Consider the following 6,419-nt stretch of genomic DNA (forward strand, 5'->3'; position numbering starts at 1 on the left):
TGTGATTTGGCCTTCAAATCTCAGAATTTCGCATAATATTGCATTTTAAGCAAGTTTTCTTGCATTTTGTTTCGTACGAAAAATCATCGAATTTAGGAATATTTTGACGTTTATCATCCCCTTTTCCTTTATGTGATTTAAACAAAATATCATCAAATTAGGCAATATTTTGCCATTTTTCCACGTTTTTGTGAATTTTCAGTCAATGGGTATTAATTCATTATATATACGATAAAAATGATGCAAACACATAATTGATTAGATAATAACCTTAAATACTTCATTTTCAATCATCTATTTGTTTCTCGTTAAAATACTGAGTAAGATATTGAAAAGGAGAGAAGTTTAGTTTTTATTGCATATATCGACGTTTCAGCCGGATTAGAGCGGTTTTACGTGTACATCTTCCATCGGTAATATAAACGGAAAATCAAGAACATTTTAGTTAATTCTAATGAAAACACATTTTTTTTATCATTTTTATCATTTGTCAACAGCATTGTCATATGTCTTTTCTTGGATCTAAATAATACGAAACCTCGCTCTATGATTTGAAGTTAAAATCCTCAAATATGGTAAAATAGTGACTTTTTCACGTTAATCATGTAGTTTGATATTACGTAAATATATTCATTTTTACCAATATTTCGATACTATTTCATGTAGTATCACGATATGTGATTTGGCCTTCAAATCTCAGAATTTCGCAAAATATTGCATTTTAAGCAAGTTTTCTTGCATTTTGTTTCGTACGGAAAATCATCGAATTTAGCAATATTTTGACGTTTATCATCCATTTTGCCTTTGTGATTTAAACAAAATATCATCGAATTAGGCAAAATTTTGCCGTTTTTCCACGTTTTTGTGAATTTGCAGTTTATTGGTATTAATTCATTATTTATACGATAAAAATGATGCAAACACATAATTAATTTGATAATAACCTTAAATACTTCATTTTGAATCAAATATTTGTTTCTCGTTAAAATACTGAGTAAGATATTGAAAAGGGAAGAAGTTTTGTTTTTTTTGCATATATCGACGTTTCAGCCGGAGAAGAGAGGATTTCGTGTACATCTTCCATCGGTAATATAAACAGAAAATCAGGAACATTTTAGTTAATTCTAATGAAAACACATTGATTTTTATCATTTGTATTGGAAACAACATAGTTAAATAGTTAAATAGTGACTTTTTTCACGTTTTTCATGTAGTTTGATATTACGTAAATATATTCATTTTTACCAATATTTCGATACTATTTCATGTAGTATCACGATATGTGATTTGGCCTTCAAAACTCAGAATTTCGCATAATATTGCATTTTAAGCCAGTTTTCTTGCATTTTGTTTCGTACGAAAAATCATCGAATTTAGCAATATTTTGACGTTTATCATCCCCTTTTCCTTTATGTGATTTAAACAAAATATCATCGAATTAGGCAACATTTTCCCGTTTTTCCACGTTTTTGTGAATTTTCAGTTTATTGGTATTAATTCATTATATATACGATAAAAATGGTGTAAACACATAATTGATCAGAAATTAATCTTAAATACTTCATTTTCAATCAACCATTTGTTTCTCGTTAAAAAAATGAGTACGTTATTGAAAAGGGGAGAAGTTTGGTTTTTATTGCATATATCGACGTTTCAGCTTGATTAGAGCGGTTTTACGTGTACATCTTCCATCGGTAATATAAACGGAAAATCAAGAACATTTTAGTTAATTATAATGAAAACACATTGTTATTTATCATTTGTATTGGAAACAACATTGTCATATGTCTTTTCTTGGATCTAAATAATACGAAACCTCGCTCTATGATTTTAAGTTAAAATCTTCAAATATGGTAACTTTTTCACCTTAATCATGTAGTTTGATATTACGTAAATATATTCATTTTTAAAAATATTTCGATACTATTTCATGTAGTATCACGATATGTGATTTGGCCTACAAATCTCAGAATTTCGCATAATATTGTATTTTAAGCAAGTTTTCTTGCATTTTGTTTCGTACAAAAAATCATCGAATTAAGCAATATTTTGACGTTTATCATCCCCTTTTCCTTTATGTGACTTTAACAAAATATCATCGAATTAGGCAACAATTTCCCGTCTTTCTACGTTTTTGTGAATTTTCTGTTTATTGGTATTAATTCATTATATATACGATTAAAATGATGTAAACACATAATTGATCAGAAATTAATCTTAAATACTTCATTTTCAATCAACCATTTGTTTCTCGTTAAAATACTGAGTAGGATATTGAAAAGGGGAGAAGTTCTGTTTTTATTGCATATATCGACGTTTCAGCCGGAATAGAGATGTTTTCGTGTACATCTTCCATCGGTAATATAAACGGAAAATCAGGAACATTTTAGTTAATTCTATTGAAAACACATTGATTTTTATCGTTTGTATTGGAAAAAACATTGTCAAAGGTCTTTTCTTGGATCTAAATAATACGAAACCTCGCTCTATGATATGAAGTTAAAATCCTCAAATATGGTTAAATAGTGACTTTTTTCACGTTTTTCATGTAGTTTGATATTACGTAAATATATTCATTTTTACCAATATTTCGATACTATTTCGTGTAGTATCACGATATGTGATTTGGCCTTCAAAACTCAGAATTTCGCATAATATTGCATTTTAAGCCAGTTTTCTTGCATTTTGTTTCGTATGAAAAATCATCGAATTTAGCAATATTTTGACGTTTATCATCCCCTTTTCCTTTATGTGATTTAAACAAAATATCATCGAATTAGGCAATATTTTGACGTTTTTCCACGTTTTTTTTAATTTTCAGTCTATGGGTATTAATTCATTATATATACGATAAAAATGATGCAAACACATAATTGATTAGATAATAACCTCAAATACTTCATTTTCAATCATCTATTTGTTTCTCGTTAAAATACTGAGTAAGATATTGAAAAGGGGAGAAGTTCGGTTTTTATAGCATATATCGACGTTTCAGCCGGATTAGAGCGGTTTTACGTGTACATCTTACATCGGTAATATAAACGGAAAATCAAGAACATTTTAGTTAATTCTAATGAAAACACATTGTTTTTTATCATTTGTATTGGAAACAGCATTGTCATATGTCTTTTCTTGGATCTAAATAATACGAAACCTCGCTCAATGAATTCAAGTTAAAGTCCTCAAATATGGTAAAATAGTGACTTTTCACGTTAATCATGTAGTTTGATATTACGTAAAAATATTCATTTTTACCAATATTTCGATACTATTTCATATAGTATCACGATATGTGATTTGGCCTTCAAATCTCAGAATTTCGCATAATATTACATTTTAAGCAAGTTTTCTTGCATTTTGTTTCGTACGAAAAATCATCAAATTTAGGAATATTTTGACGTTTATCATGCCCTTTTCCTTAATGTGATTTAAACATAATATCATCGAATTAGGCAATATTTTGCTGTTTTCCACGTTTTTGTGAATTTTCAGTTTATTGTTATTAATTCATTAAATATACGATAAAAATGATGCAAACACATAATTGATTAAAAATTAACCTCAAATACTTCATTTTCAATCAACCATTTGTTTCTCGTTAAAATACTGAGTAAGATATTGAAAAGGGAAGAAGTTCTGTTTTTATTGCATATATCTACGTTTCAGCCGGAATAGAGCGGTTTTCGTGTACATCTTCCATCGGTAATATAAATGGAAAATCAGGAAGATTTTAGTTAATTCTAATGAAAACACATTGATTTTTATGATTTGTATTGGAAACAACGCTGTCATATGTCTTTTCTTGGATCTAAATAATACGAAACCTCGCTGTATGATATGAAGTTAAAATCTTCAAATATGGTTAAATTGTGACTTTTTTCACGTTTTTCATGTAGTTTGATATTACGTAAATATATTAATTTTTACCAATATTTCGATACTATTTCATGTAGTATCACGATATGTGATTTGGCCTTCAAATCTCAGAATTTCGCATAATATTGCATTTTAAGCAAGTTTTCTTGCATTTTGTTTCGTACGAAAAATCATCGAATTTAGCAATATTTTGACGTTTATCATCCCCTTTTCCTTTATGTGATTTAAACAAAATATCATCAAATTAGGCAATATTTTGCCATTTTTCCACGTTTTTGTGAATTTTCAGTCTATGGGTATTAATTCATTATATATACGATAAAAATGAAGCAAACACATAATTGATTAGAAATTAATTTTAAATACTTCATTTTCAATCAACCATTTGTTTCTCGTTAAAATACTGAGTAGGATATTGAAAAGGGGAGAAGTTCGGTTTTTATTGCATATATCGACGTTTCATCCGGATTAGAGCGGTTTTACGTATACATCTTCCATCGGTAATATAACGGAAAATCAGGAACTTTTTAGTTAATTCGAATGAAATCACAATGATTTTTATAATTTGTATTGGAAACAACATTGTCATATGTCTTTCTTTTATCTAAATAATACGAAACCTTGCTCTATGATCTGAAGTTAAAATCCTCATATATAGTAAAATAGTGACTTTTTTCACGTTTTTGAAGTAGTTTGATATTACGTAAATATATTCATTTTTACCAATATTTCGATACTATTTCATGTAGTATCACGATATGTGATTTGGCCTTCAAATCTCAAAATTTCGCATAATATTGCATTTTAAGCAAGTTTTCTTGCATTTTGTTTCGAACGAAAAATCATCGAATTTAGCAATATTTTGACGTTTATCATCTATTTTTTCTTTATGATTTAAACAAAATATCATCGAATTAGGCAATATTTTGCCGTTTTTCCACGTTTTTGTGAATTTTCAGTCTATGGGCATTAATTCATTATATATACGATAAAAATGATGCAAACACATAATTGATCAGATATTAACCTTAAATACTTCATTTTCCCTCACTTTAGCCCTGCATCCCTCTCTTGAGCCTCTGAATCACTCTCTTGAGCCTTTGCATCACTCTCATGAGCCCCAGCATCCCTCTTTTGAGCCTCTGCATCACTTTCTTGAGCCTCTGCATCACCCTTTTAAGCCTCTGAATGACTGTTTTGAGCCTTTGCATCACTTTCTTAAAACTCTGCATCCCTCTCTTAAGCCTCTACATCACTCTCTTGAGCCTCTGCATCACTCTCTTGAGCCTCTGCATCACTCTCGTAAGCCTCTGCATCACTCTCGTAAGCCTCTGCATCATTCTCTTGACCCTCTGCATCACTCTCTTCGGCCTCTGCATCCCTCTCTTGAGCCTCTTCATCATTCTCTTAGGCCTCTGCATCACTCTCTTGAGCTTCTGCATCACTCTCTTGAGCCTCTGCATCCCTCTCCTGAGCCTCTGCATCACTCTCTTGAGCCTCGGCATCCCTCGCAAAAGTCTCTGCATCACTCTCTTGAGCCTCTGCATCACTCTCTTCAGCCTCTGCATAACTCTCTTGTGCCTCTGCATCCCCCTCTCATAAGCCTCTGCAGCACTCTCTTAAGCCTCTGCATCACTCTCTTGAGCTTCTGCATCACTCTCTTGAGCCTCTACGTCCCTCACTTGAGGCTCTGCTTCACTCTCGTCAGCCTCTGCATCACTCTCTTGAGCCTCTGCATAACTCTCTTGAGTCTCTGCATCCCTCTCTTGAGCTTCTGCATCCCTCTCTTGAGCCTCTGCAACACTCTCTTCAGCCTCTGCATCACTTCCTTAATCCTCTGATTCCCTTTCTTGAGCCTCTGCATCACTCGTTCGAGCCTATGCATCATTCTCCTCATCCTCTGCATCCCTCTCTTGAGCATCTGCATCACTTTCTTGGGCCCCTGCATCCCTCTCATGAGCCTCTGCGTCACTCTCTTGAGCCTCTTCATCACCCTCTTAAGCCTCTGCATCCCTATTTTGAGCCTCTGCATCCCTATTTTGAGCCTCTGCATCCCTATTTTGAGCCTCTGCATCACTTTCTTAATCCTGAGCATCCCTTTCTTGAGCCTCTGCATTCCTCTCTTGAACTCCTACATCTTCTCATGAGCCTCTGCATCCCTCTCCTCAGCCTTTGCATCACTCTCTTAAGCCTCTGCATCCCTCTCTTTAGCCTCTGCTTCACTCTCGTAAGCCTCTGCATCACTCTCTTGAGCCTCTGCATAACTCTCTTGAGCCTCTGCATCACTCTTTTGAGCCTATGCATCCCTCTCTTCAGCCTTTGCAACACCCTCTTCAGCCTCTGCATCACTATCTTAAGCCTCTGAATCCCTCTCTTGAGCCTGTGAATCCCTCTCCTGATGCTCTGCATCCCCTCTCTTGAGCCTCTGCATCCCTCTCTTGAGCCTTTGCATCACTCTCTTAAGCCTCTGCATCCCTCTCATGATCCTCTGCATCACTCTCAATAGCCTCTGCATCCCTCTCTTGTGCCTCTGCATCCCTCAC

This window comes from Procambarus clarkii, unplaced genomic scaffold, assembly GCF_040958095.1.
Source record: "Procambarus clarkii isolate CNS0578487 unplaced genomic scaffold, FALCON_Pclarkii_2.0 HiC_scaffold_142, whole genome shotgun sequence".
Classification (NCBI taxonomy): Eukaryota; Metazoa; Arthropoda; class Malacostraca; order Decapoda; family Cambaridae; genus Procambarus; species Procambarus clarkii.